Below are 18932 nucleotides of genomic sequence, written 5' to 3' on the forward strand. Positions count from 1 at the left end.
ACTAGTAATGGTTTTGCAAAGGATCTTTCCAGTTCTTGGCAGAGTCTTTGATAATGGAACCAGTTGCCGTAGTGGCGCAACAGCTTTCGAGCAGGACCAGAGGTGCTACTCATAATTTCTACGAGAAGGATGAGGTAGGCCTTGAGAAATCTTCCCAGAATGAGGGCATAGGCTAAAATACTATTTCCTCAGGTCTCCAATTACTAGCTGAGTGGGATGGAGGCAGTCCCAGGAAACCCCATGATAGGTACGTCCAGGGAGGCGATGAATACAAAGATGAGATAGGTGTGGTGGGAGTACTTAAGAGACAGGAGTTAGGGTAGTGAGTGTTTCAGATTCACCATTTGGATTGAATAAGGACCATTTAAACATCAGAGAGGGTGTGTTGGGCTGACTAGATTATGAGTAAGAATCTGTGGTGATCTCTGAGACTCACTTTAGTATCTGATAAGGCAGATGGGAGTTGCAGAGCAATAGCAACAGGGATAACAGGAGAACAAAATGACTGAATGCAGATCTGCAGCTTCAGTCCTGGAGGATCACATTTGTGAACTTGGAAGTGTGGAAGATCACTTATTTCATAGTGGTGCAGGAGTGCAGGCTTGCAAAGTTGAGGAATGTCTGTGATCCATTGTACATGTGTGCACTGAATGAAAAAGGTGTCTTCCTATACTTGCTACCTTTACCCATGCATGAGTGAAACATATTATCTATAACCTTTTGCTGTTTCTTGGCTTGATACAATTTAAAACTAGAACTAAACATCTCCAGGGCACAACCCTCAAAAGGTAAACTAGCTGTGAGGGATTTTAAAGCTAGAGTAGGTGACTGACCAGAAGAACTAAAGGATGTCATCCTTCATAATGAGGTGCCAGTCCTTTATTTTTTCGGAAACACCTCTCTATTATTTTTCACGGCATACAGGAAGCTCCACAACTTAGATGTAGACAGACAGGATATTGCAGAGAACCAAACACATTAAGGCAATGTAAACCCTTGTTTAGCAAAAGCCCAAGGTACTTCATTCCTTTAGGCAGGTAGCAAAATTTAAATCCCTCGACACAGGCCCTGATAGAGACCAAAGACATTGGCATCACTTTGCTGTTATCCCATTTGACCTTGTAGCTACATTAGTCCTGGTTGAGTCTGTCATTGGCTTTAAGAGAGCTTTTACTGGGATTCCGCCAAGCATAACATTGTGTATCAAGAGTGAGGTTCTAATTGCTAGACCCAGGGGTTTCAGGGCCAGCAAGATTATCAGCAGTCAGAGTGGGCATCCTTGATGCATCCCACATCTAATTGGGACCGTGTGCAATAAGAAGTTGCCACAGTTGAGCTGAGCCTCTGACTTCTGGTATAGCCAACCCACTTTAGTGATAAACTGCTATCTCAGATGAAATCTCTGAAGGACTTTTAACGGGTACAAACACTCCACAATGCTTCTCTGTGCCCAAAGAGATTCAGCCCATTTTGATTGAGGGAAAGCATGTTTACAGGGACATGTGCAGATGCAGGTGCAGGCATGACCAGTCCTGCCGTTTAGGTACAGGGGGTCAGGAATCGGGGGGAAGTAGTAGCATGCAGTGTGTGGGGTTTTCGGCAGGACTGATAGGAAGGGGGAGGGGAAAACTTTAAAAGGTGAGCTAAGCTCCTCTGCGTGTCACCCAGAGCTGTCAGTCCTTGAAGTGAAGGCTGTAGCTGTGACCAGATAGTTGATCAAAGAGATGGACATAGGGGAAAGATCCCAAAGACAGCATGCCCCTAAGAATAAGGTGACAAGTGACACCACAGTAGCACATCTAGTGGTCCCATGGTGACAACTCCCAGAGGGAGGGACCAGACACCCTAACAGTGATGTAATCAGTGCTGCTTTGCTATTTTAGCTAATGCATTAAAATCTCATAGTGCTAACATTTCTTCCAACTAAATAGCAAAGTGCACAAGAAGATAATCTCGTCAACTAAAAATATCTAGGCCGAAGATGGAATAAAACAACCAACTCCACATTGGCATGTGTTAGAAATGGGGTCTTTGGTTGGCAGTCAGGTTTCCCTCTGTCCATGGCACAGCAAAGACACCCCAGGTTCTCGGAGGAGGAGCTCAGGGTCATGGTGGAGGATTACTTCCGGGTAGAGCCACAGCTATTTGGAGCACAGGTGCAGCACACCTCCATTGCAAGGAAGATGGAGCTATGGCAAAGGAAAGTGAAAAGGGTTAACGCAGTGGGACAGCACCCAAGAAATCGGGAGGACATCAGGAAGAGGTGTAACGACCTACGGGGGAAGGTGCGTTTCGTGGTCTCAAGACACCACCTTGCAGTTCAGCAGACTGTCGGCGGAACCCCACCTCCTCCCCCACAACTAACAACATGGGAGGAGCAAGTCTTGGCTATTCTGCATCCTGAGGGACTCGCAGGAGTAGGTGGAGGAATGGACTCTGGTAAGTCAAATCTTAACTATTACATCCCCCACCCTACCTGCATGCCAGCACATACCCCCACCCTCACCCCCATCCCTCTACCTTCTCACAAATGTCCCAACATCACAAACCACACATCCCAAACCCAAGCCCTGCATGCAACAACAAAGCATGGACACCCATCACTAAAGCATGCCACTGCACATACCCATACACCCCCACTAAACCACCATAACACAAGGTCCCACACAGGAATGCAAGCACTGGGGTACACGGTCACCCACCCATTGCACACCATGGCACACACAGATGGAATAAACATTCTTTTATACCCCTGCAGGACCCCTACCCAACGTCACCGGACAGGAGGGTCAACACATGTCCACACCACCAACAGAAGAGGCCCACAGTGATGACAGCACCTCTGTCCAACTGGATCTAGATGACCAGCCCGGCCCATTGGGGACCTCGGGACAGTCGGTTCCCCTCACCCAGTCACAGGCCACCACAGACCCTCCCCCCTCTGAAAACACCAGCACAGCACCCACCCAGCGGGCCCATACCTCCGTCCCCAGGACAGGTCAATCAGCAGTGTGTCCACCACTACAGGGAACCCAGGCTAACCCACCACCCCAACCACAATAGGGACATGGGGGCAGTGGCAGTGGGCACACGGTCCAGGGGACGGAGGCCCAGGAACACAGGGGAACTGGGAGGGCTGCTGTGCGACAGGGGGCGGACAGGCCCAGGGAACCCACTCTCCACGAGGCCCTCTCCAACCTCATGGGAGCCTACCACCACTCCCAGGAGACGATGGCAACGGTACTGGCCAAGTTTCAGGAGACCCAGCGCCTGCAGGAGGAACAGTATGTGGGCTTCAGGGAGGAACCCAGAGCCATCAATTCCACCCTGGGCACCATCGAAGGGGTGCTGAAGGAAGTATCAAAACATGAAAGAGAGTGGCGGGAGTCCTGCCGCCCCACACGTACTCCCAAAGCAAAAAATATACATCCATATACCACTGGAAGTGTGGGGTCGGAGAGGAGGGTGCAACCTGATTAGTGCGTCCTCAACTAATAATACCGGTTAGGTGTAGATAAATTCTAGATGGAGGTGTGCGTGAAAAGTAGCTATGAGGATGGTTGTGTCTCACAAGAGGGAGTTCCCTTTACGGACTAGGTGGTCTCACACACATTATAGTGTTGTGCTTCATCAATTGACCACCTAGCCCCACCCAGGTAAGATAGTACTACCTGGGCGGACTCAACCTCATTGGTAAAGGAAAAGTCGAGGGAGTGCTGAAATAAATCTTACTGGATAATTAACAGGGATCCAGATGAGGTTAGAAATCAAAATACCGTACGTATCACCAATCCTGGTTGGGTATTTTTAATAAAGGTGTACGCAGGTAGGGTTAAAATGGAATGGGAACTCAGTTGAGTATTAACGTCTCGTAGAGTCAAAAAAACAGGGACCAACATGTTTCTGCCCTCTCTATGTGCTGGAAGGTCAGGGGCATTCGTCAGGGTCTAGTATCCCCTAGATAGGGCACCCATTAGGCATGCTCGCTAAGTGTAAGGAAAAGGGTAAAAGGCCTACCTGAACAGGTTGTTCATACTTGGGTAGGTCCCAGGGTAAAAGTCGACTAGCCTCGGGTCTGGGAAATGCCGGGAGAGGTATCCCTTGTAGTCACACTCACTCCAAAGGGAAATACCGGTGGGTGTACCTACATGTCAGCGCCTAGCTGCTCTGCTGAAGGAAGTACTCAACACTAGGAGGGACAATGTGGCACTAAAAGGGGCCCCTGACACTAGCCTGGATGAAGAACTGCCCACCACCTCCGCCGGCGCTAGTGGACAGGAGGCACCACCACAGGACCACCACACCAGCACCCCACCCCCTGCAGAGGGAGAACCACCTCGCAAATGGTCCCTGAGATCCAGGACAAAGACAGAGAATGAGCCAAGACCCCCGCCAAGAAATGAGACCACCCTGATTGTCCTCCTTCTGTCCCAGCTTGTCACCCTGTCCATCATCCCAGCTCCACTTCCTATGCTCATTAGGGCAATGCACCTGTGAGTCTAATAGACTTGACTCTGCCATGGACATTCCTCCGCCATCACCCCTCACCATTTTGCTACCACCTCCAATAATGAGCACTAAAATAAACACCCTTAAATCACACAACAATCTGGAGTCAGTCTGTGATTTGGGAATACTGTATTAGCAATTACTGTGGCAAAAAGCTCTTTCATTTGTAATGTCAACATTCCTATGTCACACAGCTGTAGTCCATGAGGAATCAAAGCAGATGTCACACATTGGGACCCATATCTGTGAAATCGTAAGGGAAAGTGACAACTCAGTGACCATTCACTGGGTGAAAACGACAGACAGTTGAGAGGTAGTAGTGTTAAAGTACATGTAGTAGGCAGGTTTGCATTATTACCCGTGTTTCACTGGAAATATTGCTGGATCACTAAGTACCTGTTGTCCATGTCTTCTTCTTCTGCTTCCTCGTCTTCACTGTCCACAGGCTCCACAGCTGCAACAACGCCGCGATCTGGACCATCCTCCTGCAGAAAAGGCACCTGTCGTCGCAAAGCCAAGTTGTGAAGCATACAGCAGGCCATGATGATCTGGCACACCTTCTTTGGTGAGTAGAATAGGAAACCACCTGTCATGTGGAGGCACCTGAATCTGGCCTTCAGGAGGCCAAAGGTCCGCTCGATCACCATCCTAGTTCGCCCATGGGCCTCATTGTAGCGTTCCTCTGCCCTTGTCCTCGGATTTCTCACTGGGTCAGTAGCCATGACATGTTGGGGTAAACAGAGTCACCTGCAAATGGCGAGGGACAACTGTTAGACACGCACTAACCTGTAGGGATATCCATTCCCACTGTCTTGCTTCCAGGTGCTCACCTAATAGCCACACATGGTGCCTCTGGAGTTGCCCCATCACATAAGGGATGCTGCTATTCCGCAGGATGTAAGCGTCATGCACTGAGCCAGGGAACTTGGCATTCACATGGGAGATGTACTGGTCGGCCAAACATACCATCTGTACATTCATAGAATGATAACTCTTCCGGTTTCTGTACACCTGTCCACTCCTGTGGGGGGGACCAAAGCCACATGTGTCCCATCAATGGCACCTATGATGTTGGGGATATGTCCCAGGGCATAGAAATCACCTTTCATTGTAGGCAAATCCTCCACCTGAGGGAAAACGATGTAGCTCCGCATGTGTTTCAGCAGGGCAGACAACACTCTGGACAACACGTTGCAAAACATAGGCTGGGACATCCCTGATGCTATGGCCACTGTTGTTTGAAATGACCCACTTGCAAGGAAATGGAGCATTGACAACACCTGCACTTGAGGGGGGATTCCTGTGAGATGGCAGATAGCTGACATCAGGTCTGTCTCCAACTGGGTACACAATTCCTGGATTGTGGCACGGTCAAGCCTGTAGGTGATGATCACATGTCTTTCCTCCATTGTCGACAGGTCCACCAGCGGTCTGTACACCGGAGGATGCCGCCATCTCCTCACATGTCCCAGCGGACGGTGCCTATGAAGGACAACAGCGAGCACAGAGTCTAACAACTCAGAGGGGGGAGAGTGCGGTGTGCATGAAATGACGGTGAGTGCATGTGCCACATGGCAAGGGTAGGGATGGGGGCCAATGACTGTGACGATGCAGTTGGTAATAAGTTTCTCTTCCCCCTGTACAAATCATGAAGGTCAGCACCCACCAGAAAAAAATATATTTGGTGTGCCATCGCCAAGGACGTCCGGACCCTGGGGGTCTACCACAGACAGAGCACCCACTGCCGTAAAAGATGGGAGTACATTCGCCGCTGGAGCAAGAAGATGACGGAGGCTCAGCTGGTGATGGCCTCCCAATGTGGGAGGGGTGCCCGTCGCACCATGACTCCCCTGATGTTCAGGATCCTGGCGGTGGCGTACCCGGAATTGGATGGGTCCTTGAGGGCATCACAGCAGCCACAAGGGGGTGAGTACACTCTCATCCTGCTGATTTTGTATGCAGTTGAGGTGTCTGGGTGGGGGAGGTGGGCTGTGGGTTTCCCTAGGACAGGGCGAGTTCCGTAGGCAAGGTCCCTCCGTAAGGCAGGCCATGTGGCACCCCACCCCACCTCTGTAGAGTGCCAAGTACACCTCGTCATGCCCCTGTGTCATCCATGTGTGCAGATGACGTCCATAGCCTAGTAGGCCATTTCCCAGGAATTGAACAGTGGAGCCCAAGAGCGCGGCGTAGTGCAGGGGGCTTCTGTGACTGTCGTGTCCATCAACAGTAGCGGTAATGCATGCACTGAACATGTCTTTCTTCTGTCATCCCCCGCTTTTTGTGGTCTCCCTGTTCTTGTGTGCATTAGCATCATCAGGCGGAGGAGCAGTGGCACCGGAGCAAAAGGGGGCTGCATCCCAGATGGCCATGGAGGGCCACACTACGGACTCGGACTTCACCAGTGGGACGGAGGGCGAGGGGAGCTCCACGGCGGGGACAGGAGCTGAGACCAGCGACACAGACTCGTCCTCTGATGGGAGCTCCCTTGTGGTGGCGGCAACATCTGTGGCCCCCACCATCTACAGGTACAGCCGCAACCCCCCTACCCCCATCCCAGCAGCCCCTCAGCCTTTGCCCCGTGCCCGCTCACCCAGGAGGGTGGGCATCACCTTCGCCCCAGGCACCTCAGGCCCTGCCCCAGTCACACCTGCTGCCCTCAGTGAGGAGGCCATTGACCTCCTCAGGTCCCTCACTGTTGGGCAGTCTACCATTCTGAATGCCATCCAGGGTGTCGAAAGGCAGTTGCAACAAACCAATGCATTCCTGGAGGGCATTCATTCTGGTCAGGCGGCCCTTCAGCGAGCTTTTCAGACTCTGGCCTCAGCACTGATGGCAGCCATTGTCCCTGTGTCTAGCCTCCCCCCTCCAACTTCCTCCACCCAGACCCAATCCCCTGTACCCCAGCCTATCCCAAGCACACCTCTAGACCAGCATGCACACACGTCAACACACAAGGGAAGCTCAGGCAAACATAAGCACCACACATCCCACAGACACTCACACAAGCATCACACACATGCAGACACACTAACATCCACTGTCTCCCCCTCCTCCTCGTCTCCCTCCTCCCTCCCAGTCACATCTACACTCACACCTGCATGCACTACATCTACAGCCACTACTGCCATCACCAGCACACCCACCACCACACCCCGCTCACGTGCAGTCACCACCCCCACTACCATTCACACGTCCCCTGTGTCCTCTCCCAGTGTGTCTTTGATGCCACCTCCAAGATACACAAACGCAGACACACACCCACCCAACAGCCATCCACCTCACGACAGCCTCCAGCGCATGCAACTTCATCCAAAGTCAGCAAACGAACACCTCCTACATCCACAACCTCTTCCTCCACTCCCAAACCCCCTCCAGCTACCCGTCCCAGTGTCTCCAAAAAACTTTTCCTGTCCAACCTTGACCTCTTTCCCACACCTCCCCCACCCCGTCCGTCTCCTAGGTCCCGAACTAGCACCTCAGCCACAACATCTCCGGGACCACTGGTGCCTGCAGTCACCGGAATATGGAGTGCACTGGCCACCAGGGCATCCAGTGTGGCACAGAGCCACAGCACAGACAGTCCCCCACCTGTGAAACATCAGAAGTTGGCCAGTGCCCGACTCCAGCCACCAAAGCCGCTCCCAGGGGTCCCGGTGGGAGTGTGGAGTCAGCTGCGACACCTTCCAAGGTGGGGAAGGGCGCAAGAAAGCAGGAAAGTCTGGGAAGAGCAGCACGGCGGAGGAGATCGCCATCATCCCGCTGCTCAGGAGGCCACAGCCATCATCCCCGCTGACCAGGAGACCACAGTCATCATCCCCGCTGACCAGGAGGCCACAGCCTTCATCCCCGCTGACCAGGAGACCACAGCCATCATCCCCGCTGGGCCAGAGAGGACTGCCAGCACAAGCCCCGCTGGGCCAGAGAGGACCACCAGCAGAAGCCCCACTGGGACAGAGAGGACCGCCAGCACAAGCCCCGCTGGGCCAAAGAGGACCGCCAGCACAAGCCCCGCTGGGACAGAGAGGACAGCCAGCACAAGCCCCACTGGGACAGAGAGGACCGCCAGCACAAGCCCTGCTGGGCTAGAGAGGACCGGCAGCACAAGCCCCGCTGTGCTAGAGAGGACCACGAGCACAAGCCCCGCTGGGACAGAGAGGACCGCCAGCAGCTGAGTCACTGCAAAGGAGCCCGCCGCTCCATGCACTGATAAACAGGGCACTGCCGTCTCAAGCACCGCTGAACAGGGCACCGCCGTCTCAAGCACCGCTGAACAGGGCACCGCCGTCTCAAGCACCGCTGAACAGGGCACCGCCATCTCAAGCACCGCTGAACAGGGCACCGCCGCCTCAAGCAATGCTGGCCCATGAGCGCCAAGGGCACTGACGCTACTGAGTCCGTCACGGGCAAAATGAAGCACTCTGGGCACCAGGCCCCCTCCAGAACCAGTGGAGAGATGCATCCACTACCTCTGTCCTTAGCAGGATGAAGCACTCTGGGCACCATGCCCCCTCCAGAACCAGTGGAGAGATAGATCCACTACCTCTGTCCTTAGCAGGATGAAGCACTCTGGGTTCCATGCCCCCTCCAGAACCAGTAGAGAGATACATCCACTACCTCTGTCCTTAGCAGGATGAAGCACTCTGGGCACCATGCCCCCTCCAGAACCAGACTGTTATCCACTTGAGAGACTGTGGCTTTGCACTCCCCAGGATATGGCAGTGGGCAACCCACCCACTGTAGAGACTTGTGAGACTGTGGCTTTGCACTCCCCAGGATTGAACAGTGGGCAACCACCCACTGTAGAGACTTGAGAGACTGTGGCTTTGCACTCCCCAGGATATGGCAGTGGGTAACCCACCCACTGTAGAGACTTGGAGACTGTGGCTTTGCACTCCCCAGGATATGGCAGTGGGCATGTGGCCCTTTCGTGGATTTGGCGTCGTGCACTCAACCGGCTGAGGTGCCCCCCCCTTTCTTTCCCCCTGAGGTGCCTGTTTTATTGCTATCTGATGCCCCTGCAGTGTTCTCTCCATCATGGTCGGGGATCTTGTGTGGGCCTCGCCCATACCGTGTGGGCCCAGTGATCCATGGACTTAATTGGATCACTACCTGGGCTACTATGCTTGGTGTATATTTTGTTAAAGGGGTATATATATATATTTTTGCCTGCTTGATTTTAATATATTACAATGGTTCCACTAATTTCCTTTTGTCTTTGCATTCTTCCGGGGGGGTTGGGGGGAGTGACTATCATGTATTAATATGTATTAGTGTGCGTGTTGTAGTGGGTGAGGGTGGGGGTGGGGGTGTTGCATGTGTGTGTCCCTGTTTTTTCCCTCCCCCCTCCCCTGTGTCGTAGGTGCAGTACTCACCGTGGTCTTCGCCACCGGCGTCCGTGCTCCTGGTAGAGGAGCAGGAAGACTATTGCAGGGAGAATTTGGAATTTCGGCTCCATGTTGTCCTAGTTCCTTGTGGGGTGTGTAGAGGTGAGCGTTTTCCCTTCGGAATCCTGTTTCCGCCGTGTTTTTATCCGTGGTGAATCTGCACCGGAAAAGGTAGCGGATTGGCCTGTTGTGATACTGTGGGCAGTACTTTCTCCTCCGCCTGTCTGTTGGCGGTGTCCGCTGCGCTGTTTGTTTGTACCGCCGTGGTGGTCGGAGTGTTAAAGTGGCTGTCTTTGTTGGCGGTTTCCACCACAGTCGTAATTGCAAAATATTTACTGCCGGCCTGTTGGCGGTCTTACCGCTGCTTTAACACCGACCGCCAGGGTTGTAATGACCACCTGAATCTTGAAGACATGCTATTGTATGTTGCATTCCAAATACAGGTTAAGGAAGTCCCATGCTGGGTGAACAGTCCATGCGGAAAGGCTGACATCTCTGTCTGGGGGCACCGCCTTACTCTAATGCAAGCATAGGGCCCTGCTCAGTGAACTATGCACTTATACTTGCAAAACCAGTATGATCATTTAAATCAATACTTCTCTTATTCCTTAAAATCATGGAAATATGAATCCTGGATAACTGTTCGGAAGACATCCATAAGGCAAGAATTAGATGGGGGCTGTGTGCAGGCAGCCATTATTTGGCACAGATGTTGTATTACAGGTGAAATGAGCAGAGTTCTCATGTCTGTGGCTGCTATATGAAAAGCAGTTACAAAACTATCTTATGCCACTTTATACGCAGTGTGCATACTGTTCTCTTTCACATGTAATTGTGTGTGAACAAGATAGGGTGTAGAAACCAATAAAATACAGTCTGTGGAATATGTTTTATGATCCCTATAGGATACAGGTAGAATGAGCAAGAGTAACTTTATCCTTGAAGCTCAAACAGCCACCTGAGAAAGAAAAACACACTAGTATTTATTAGTATTAGGACACATTCAATGGACTCAGAAACTGTGTATACCATGTCCATAAAGGTTGAAGCTTGAATTTTAAAGTTTTGTTCATATGAATGGTGTGAACGCTATTAAGGATAGCTTAGCAATGATTGTACTAGATAATTGCCAAAAATGTTGCAGCCTTGGGGAGCTTCTTCTGTTTGGAGGGAGTGGTTTTAGTCTGATACTAACAATTCATATCAGCCACTGGTAATTACTCTGAGCTGCATCTCAGTCCATCATTTTTTTCACCCACCATGGCACATCAGATTAGACCCAGCAATGTGAAAATCAGTCTTGATCCTGTTCTAATAGGATCTGTGCGGCCAGAAATGCAAAGCCATATCTTCTGTGAACTGGGACACAAGCAACTTAAGACTAAACTTGTCTTAGTTGGGCAGCTTGATTTCAGTGGTAGAGTCAGCAAGTGTCGCTCTGAAGTAAACAATAAAGTGATGGATGGAGTGCTTGAATTAATCTTAGCAACCAGTAATTACTTTGGGCCTCATCCCAGTCCATCATTGCTTTGCTCACCATGTAACCTCAGATAAAAATCAGCCATATGCAAATCAGCCTTAGTCCAGCTCCAACAGGAGCAGTCCAGTCCAAACTGCCACACCAGATCCTCTCTGAACCAGAAAACAAGCAACCCAAGACCAGTTTCTTCCCTACTGGGGATCTTCCATCTGGTTTGGGCTGGACTGTTCCTACTGCAGCAGGATCAATGCTGATTTGCATATGGATGGGTCTAATTTGAAGTGACATTGTGAACAAAAAAAACAATGGGTTGCAGAGCTACTGCAAGTGATTGTCAATGATTAGACTATCCCCAGCATCAGTTTGTGGGTGTTCTCAGTCTGATGCCACTCAAACCTTAGTCAATGAATGGGATGGGATGGGAGTTACAGCAGAAAGCAGAGTTACTCCAAGATACCTTTCAATAGCAGGATCAGGTTAAAGAAACAATCATTTTGAGTGGTGAATGGTGAGTAAGTTTTGCAAAACAAACAACAATAGAAGTAATGAATAATAACAGGGGCATTATAAATTAAGTAAATCTGGATTTCTCTAATAAAGTCCTGCCACCCACGAACAAACAAATCTCATATGTCCAGTAAAATAAATTCCTTAGAGTAACTCTTTTTAGAGACGTCCTATAAAGGGATTTCCTTAGAGGGGCAGCTGCTGGTGACCTGTTCCTTAACTGACTGAATCCAAGGAACCATACCAGCAGTTATTAATGTTTTTGCAGAACTGTGTGAGTCTAACTATAGTGCCTAAGTACGGGTTTTTGTATGGTTTTTAAAGTTCAAAATGTTTCCTGTACTTAGAGATACTTCAGGATTGGGGCAGTGTCTGAGGCAAATGCACAACAGTTCTGACTCCTATCCTGTCGTTATCTAAAAGCCCTAAAAATGTCTGTATATTGCACTAGTCTCTATGGGACCTGGGGCCTGTGCAACGAACTTGGCGCAGCATCTTGGCAAGGCCGAGTGAAAGCTGAAACCGCTGGCATCCTTGGAAAACGAAAGTACTTACCCTGTTGTTCAGCAGTATTTTTCCTTGAATCCTAACGCCCCTGCGCTCACAAACCCCAAACAATAGGAAATGTGGCGAGTACCGATATGTCTGCCTCTGCCTCTCATTCAGTCACCGGTGCATGTCCTGCACAGGGCACTGTGCATCTGTGTAGTACAGCAGGGGCACAGGGTGCAGGGCTTTTGGTCACCAAAAGTGTGGAAATAAGGTCTAGTTTAGCATCACTCTTTTGCTGACCTTTTAAGACCGACACCAAGGACATTACCGTGGTTTCAAGACTATAAATAGTTGTATTGAAGATCGTCCAAGACTGATTACAGAGCCACATCCCATTAGTTTCAGCTAATGCACTTACTTAACCCCCGTTAAGATAGTGCTTTTGTCTAATGTGCCCCAATACTTACATGGAAAATGCATGTTTGTAGTAATCTTATTTGTGAGACCCCATTCTGGACTCGATCCATCATTACATCGTTTATAATACAGATAATGGCAGGGGTTATTCCCTGCAAATCTGCATTTATCACAACATACAATTCATACATTTTTTTCTTCAGTGCATTCCGTGCTCTTGTTTTAACTTCAATCTATAATTTTAACATACACAGGTCAGTCCCATGGCACTAAAGCAAAATATTTTCAAACTCATGTTATTTTGGATGGCCTTCAACTTTGTCTTCAGCAGCCACTGGTTTATGGCACTGCTACTTTTCGATTTTGGAGGCATGCGCATGAAATACATTCACTGTTACTCTGTTGGAAGCAAGGCTACTCAGATCCAATGCAGAATTATGCTCTCTTCACCGCTAATTAAAAAGCTGACTCATAAAATGAGTTGAATTTATCTCACAGGGTACCTCGAAAGTATGCACTCTGCCAAGTGGTTCTTTGCCTGCTGGAGGCAACTACCACAATTCCAAAGAACACGCCGTGCCACACATAAGACATTGATCAATAATAACTTTGGTACGAATGGACACGTTAATTGAATACGTTTCTAAACGAATACAAACCCTCATAAATAGTTTATCGGCACATTGAGAATACTGTTCACATCTGTCAGCAAACAATTGCAGGTAGTAAGAGCAGAAATATAATACCAACCATGTAACTGAAATATGTAAACAGGCAGAAAGGCTTTAATTGAAAGAACATTGTCAAGAAGCATATTACAATGATGGGACATCGGCCGCTGCAAATCTGAGATATGAACGTACTTTAATAGCCAGTCGAGAATGTAGTATGCTGGTTAATTCTAAAATTATAAGTTCGAAGTCTTAATATGTTAAAATATTATTAGGCTTTCTGAAATTTCCAGACCACCTAAGCAAGAATAGATATACTGATGATAATATATAATATCATGAAAGCATTAAAAAAATACCTAACACGAGTAAAAATTCATTTTTAGGCCAGGCCAAGAGCTCTCTCACCAGATTTAGGTCATAAACACACAGTATCAATTGATATTCCTATATAGAGGGGCATTGGGGCAGCCCTCTTCATCCAATGGACCGTTCAGTTATTCTTCACGATGTGCTTGCACCCACCACAGCATATATATGAGGCTGTCAGCCATCAGTCCTCACGCAACATGAGTGAGGGCATCAATTTTGATCACAACTGCACAATTGGCTAAAATGAAGTTCAATTCAGTGCCAAGGTTGGTGAGCCAACACTTCACTCTGTCAAATCTTTTTCTTTTGATTCAATATCCTTTTTATGGTTTAATAATAAATAATATTTTCATTGTTTTATTTACAAGGACCTGGCCCTTGCTAAGTGCTTTTGAGCCACTTGTTCTTTCCTCTCATCCTCCCCTGCTCCCCGATGGCATCTGTCCACCTCCTCTGCCCACTCCCAGCACTGAATTATTTTTACCATTGTTTTTAACCAAGCCAAGGCAGGTGGAAAGTGCTGCTGGGCCACCGCTTGACTTGTGAAGAGCAGGTCAAATGTTGCAGGGGAATATCCTTTTAGTGCGAAGATCTGGTCGTCACGGAAGGTTTGCATTGGTTGATTGCTGTGGTGATCACAGTTGATGCTAAGTGCAGCTCTCACATTGCCAGTCATCACAGGTGGTCACTCAGCGCAAAGAGCATGCTCACCGAAGCCTCCCATTGATGGTTGTCGTGGGCAGCAAAGTTTCAGGGTGAACAGGCCAATTTGTGTTTGCAAGGAATCCAAACTTCTGTATGTTTACCTTTTTCTTTTGGAGGAGATTCCACTGACGCCATTTTAGGGTCCAGGGGCACCACTTGGGGATCAGGACTCACTCAAGTACAGGCCAGCAGCAAGGCTCAGGCAGGTCCAGTTGCAGTGCTCGTCAGTAGCGTAGCGTGGGTTGTCAAAACCCGGGGCGTGGGTTGTCAGCACCCGGGGCAAGGCAAGTAATTTGCGCCCCCTAACCCGTGGATTTTAGCACTCGAGTCCCCCCCCCCAGATGTTGCGCCCGGTGCGGCCGGCCCCCCCTGCACCCCTCACGCTACGCCACTGGTGCTCGTGTTTAAGAAAGCTTGAACGGAGGAGAGAGCCTCATTGATTCAGTTGTTTAGGCTCTGGAACAAACTACTAGTACACCTGAGCCACAATGAAGATACTTTATGCCTCAACCTACAATCTTTTTTGTTTTTCACCCATTTCTGATGTCTCTCACTCTTAATATTAGTGGAAAGAACCACAAGAATAGAAGCTACGATTACAAAACTCACAATGAAACCCTTATCCGCATGACAAACTAAGGTGCGTTCAAGTGATGTTCTTGGAGTGGTAAAGTCCATTGCATGCTGTCTGCATGTAAGAAATAGACTTGCTACACAATACCCCGTGCTAACGCACTATTACAAGTTGTGAGCACAGCCCAAAAATAAATATTAGGTGATAAGCACATAAGACTTTTAGTCGCTAAGTGATGCACCCACGTAGAAGGAAGAGTCCGCTTAAATGAAGCTAACAGCCCATTGGATATTTCAAAAAATGGGCAACCAAGTAAGAAGCCTCGGAAGCAATGTTTTCCAAAAATCAGAACTTCCCAGCAGCTCCCCGAAACCATAAATAACAATGTAAAGGGGAAAAAAAGAAAAGACAGCCTCGTTTCCTATAAGCGCAGTGTTAGCAGCAGGATTCCGTTAAACTGCAGGTCACAATCTGGTTCATATGAATCATACTGCACCAATTTTACGAGGAAAGTAACCTTTCAACTTCACGTTTCCAGATGTTACTATTCGCTGTGTGATGGTCAAAACAGGCTGCTGTCTCACAATTTAATCTGGCAAGGCGCCATTTTGCGATTTCAGAATTCGTCACCACGCGTAGGGAGTGCCCGCGTATAAGGTTATGCATATTATGTTCTCTTTTAGAGCACACCAGTTCCCCAAAGAACACACCAACAATATAGAATATTATATTGTTTTATTTGGGGAGGCCTACTTCATTTACTTCGGTGTCCCCAAAGAGCAAGCAGGATATGGTTCTCCATAAAAAAAAAATCCAACGAAACCCAAAAGCTGAGTTTCTAGAACAATGAGCACGTTGTGGTTCTAATCTGTGTTACATGACTGACAGCGGTGCTAGATGTAGGCTCTGGCTAAATTTACTAAATGCTATCTCGGCCTGTGTATCCCCTTTGAGTGTGGCGCTCGATTACATGAAGGAAGTCTGAGCTCTCCTGAGGCTGACACGGGGGTATTTGTATTACGTATAACATCCTGCTTGGCTTCTGAAAGTTTGAATCAAGTGCTGGCCAGCTCTGCTTTTAACACTTGACATGGTTATCAGTTTTTAAAGACAGGAAACACTTTGTTGATATAATGTGTTGGAGCTTTCTTAAGTTCTCGTTATTGCCCACAATATACCATTGGCGACTGGAAACACAGGTCTGCTTCAAATAGTTTTAGCCTTTGTAGCAACGTCTGTTGAACAAGATATTGATGTAAATATTGATCCAAAATAGGCCAGGACCAGTGCTTGGGAAAATGTTACAATGGATCATTCTGAATAGCCTTTTTGGATTTACCCAACTGTAAAGGACATAATTGTGGAATGCAGTAAAATGTGAAACAGGGTGTGTTGGTGCTAAGAGAAATGGCAACAAATTAGGACAAACACACAGTGGTAGCTGGTTTATTATAGTGGGTATGGCTCCACAGCGTTCTTATCAACTAACCTGACTGAAATAAATGGGTTGCTTTTTTAGTCAATCAATAGCTAAAACGCGCTCTGCATATCAGAGTGGGAAACCTTGACTTTTGCACCACACTTACTTGGGCAGTGTGTGTATTTCTGAAGCAAAGGAAAAGGACAAAAGTTGATTCCTCAACTCTGGCCTCACTGACCGAATCTATCCGAGGTCGGAGTGAAGAGCTCCTTTATGGTGAGGGATGGAATGAGACATGCATGCCTGTCTATCGTTCACATATGTGTCAATACATCTGTATGTCAGTTTATCTGTATTTGTGTGTGGGGATACATTGGACCCATAGGTGGAACATGTGACATATCAAGGACATACATGGTGCATCCGATGTGCATCATTCATATCCATGGTTCACACGGTAAAGCCCTCTATCACCAGCATCTGAAGGGATTTCTAGCAATGACTAGCTATTCAGATCGTCTAAGGCTATCCCTGGAATATGGTTGCTGTCCTCTTTATATGGTGGGAGTAGTAGGAAAACATTGGCCATCAAGGACATGTAGTTCACTATATCAAACATATGATTTATCTCTTTTGGGGCTGGACGTGATAAAAAAATATCTGCTCTCAATGTGTTTATTAAAACAAAAACTGTCCCTGTGCCCAAGGGCTATCTCTTAGAATATATATTTGATAGCTGTAGTATGCACATTTGATAGTTTATTCACTTGGTTGCATGAATGACATATTGTCTCACAGACTACTCGGTTGAAACAACAATGTATTCCTTCACTTTTACAATAACATCCAAGCATGCCATACTCTGTATATGAATTTCATCTATAATTCTTCAACTATTTCTTGTGTCAGCCATATTGGCTACATTATCATTAGCCCTTCACACTTGTCGACGCATGTGAAATGATAAGCTTTTAAACGAGTGTATATTAGCTTGTCACCTTGTACAGAACTGCGACATAATTATATATGTATCTCTCCAAACATTACAGTTGCGAAGAAAAACGAGAAAAGAAAAAAAAAGTGTCAACAATAATTAAAGCATTATATCTATACATGTGATATGGTAATGCTTGATTCATTCGGGCACCTCTGTAATCTATCAGTATACATTTTTTAAGGGAGGCTAAGTGCACGTATGAGCTTTTAGTTTGTTTAAGCAAGTGCAGTCAATGCTTTTAAGTATTCAGATTGTTCCATAGAAAGAATTATGTACCATAACACATTAATCAATATGTCCTGCCTGAAGTAATAAACAATGTTGACAATATTTGTGGTGTCTTTTCCATAATCTTACTGGTATTTCTTATCAAAATTACATTTTAACAACATTGTGCTTTTTACTGTTTGTGTTGTCCATTTCTTATTTGATTTCTAACATCAGTGAAAGATGTAACATCTCGCTTGTTTATAGTAAATAATAAGCTACTGGTGAGACACGTGTTCGCGATTAATAACTGCATGCTTGGTTTTGCTTTTCCTTTTATTGCAATGTCTGCAGCAATTTACTGCATTACTTAGTTAAGTTAAGCATTTGCAATGACATTTGCACATATTGTAGTTAACAAAGAATGTTGCTTTTTCTAAGGATAAAATAATTAAAAACAGTACCTTATATAACAGTAGGCGACCAGCCATTTGTATGACATCATATATTTGGGATAAAAATTGTAATCGCAGCAGCTTATTATGTTGTGGGGTGTTGTGTGTGCGTGTGTGAGTGGGTGTTGTCTGATTGTGTGAATGTAAGTGTGTATGCGTGTGTGTGTGTGTATGCGTGTGTGTATGTGTGTTCGAATGTATGTGTGTGTGTGTTTGTATGAATGTATGATTGTTGAAGTGAGTGCGTGTTGGAATGTTTGTGTGAATGCATGTATGGATGCATGTGAGTGAATGCGTGCATGGATGCATGTGAGTGAATGTGTGTATGTAAATGTTGGTGAATGAGTGTGTGGGGTGGGTGTAGGTGTGTGTGTCAGTGTATGCGGGAAGGGGTGGGAGGGTGGGGGGTATTGTGTGTGCGTGTATGCGGGGAGAGGGGCTGGGTGGTGCTGTTCTAGAAGTGGGGGGGTGAGGTGCTGGTATGGAAGGGGGGGTTAAGGAGGTGTTGGGATTGCAGGGGGTTTGGGGGAATCATCTGCTGGTGACAGGAAAGACATTTCCTGTCACTGGTAGCCTTTCTGACAGGGTTTTCGTGGCGGTGTTACCACAGTGGAAACCCTGGCAGAAAGCTGACTCATTATACCTCCGGCAGTCTTCAGTGTACCGCCGGGTTGGAGATGCTGATCTCCGGCCTGGCTGTCCAACTGCCCTGGCAGTACAAGCGGGAATGTGGAGGGTTGGC

The sequence above is a fragment of the Pleurodeles waltl genome, chromosome 4_1, assembly GCF_031143425.1.
Source record: "Pleurodeles waltl isolate 20211129_DDA chromosome 4_1, aPleWal1.hap1.20221129, whole genome shotgun sequence".
Lineage (NCBI taxonomy): Eukaryota > Metazoa > Chordata > Amphibia > Caudata > Salamandridae > Pleurodeles > Pleurodeles waltl.